This window comes from Sinocyclocheilus anshuiensis, unplaced genomic scaffold (assembly GCF_001515605.1).
Source record: "Sinocyclocheilus anshuiensis isolate Anshui unplaced genomic scaffold, SAMN03320099.WGS_v1.1 scaffold2329, whole genome shotgun sequence".
NCBI classification, from domain to species: domain Eukaryota; kingdom Metazoa; phylum Chordata; class Actinopteri; order Cypriniformes; family Cyprinidae; genus Sinocyclocheilus; species Sinocyclocheilus anshuiensis.
The window spans coordinates 167,934-168,199 of record NW_015552527.1 but is presented as its reverse complement, the minus strand read 5'-3'; the positions used below and the strand labels follow the sequence as shown (position 1 = coordinate 168,199).

At 60.9% G+C, this 266-nt stretch overlaps 1 protein-coding gene across 1 annotated transcript in view; it reads left to right on the top strand.

Annotated features, from left to right (window-relative positions):
* The window catches only part of LOC107663566 (adhesion G protein-coupled receptor A3-like), a 4,224-nt gene that overhangs the window by 228 nt on the left and 3,730 nt on the right, over positions 1-266 (top strand). The gene's annotated exons all lie outside the window — the stretch shown is intronic.

Here is a 266-nt window from a genome sequence, read left to right as displayed (position 1 = left end):
GCCCTAAGTAGGCCTAACTCGGGAACAGTGGCCCTCCCTGGGCTTGACTTGGGGACTGGAGCCTTCCTTGGGCTGGACATGGGAACTGGAGCCCTTTCTGTGCTAAACTCGGGGACTGGAGCCTTCTCTGGGCTAGACTCGGGGACTGGAGTCTTCTCTGGGCTAAACTCGGGGACTGGAACCCTCTCTGGGGTAAACTCGGGGACAGGAACCCTCTCTGGGCTAAACTCGGGGACAGGAGCCCTCACTGGGCTAGACTCTGGGCC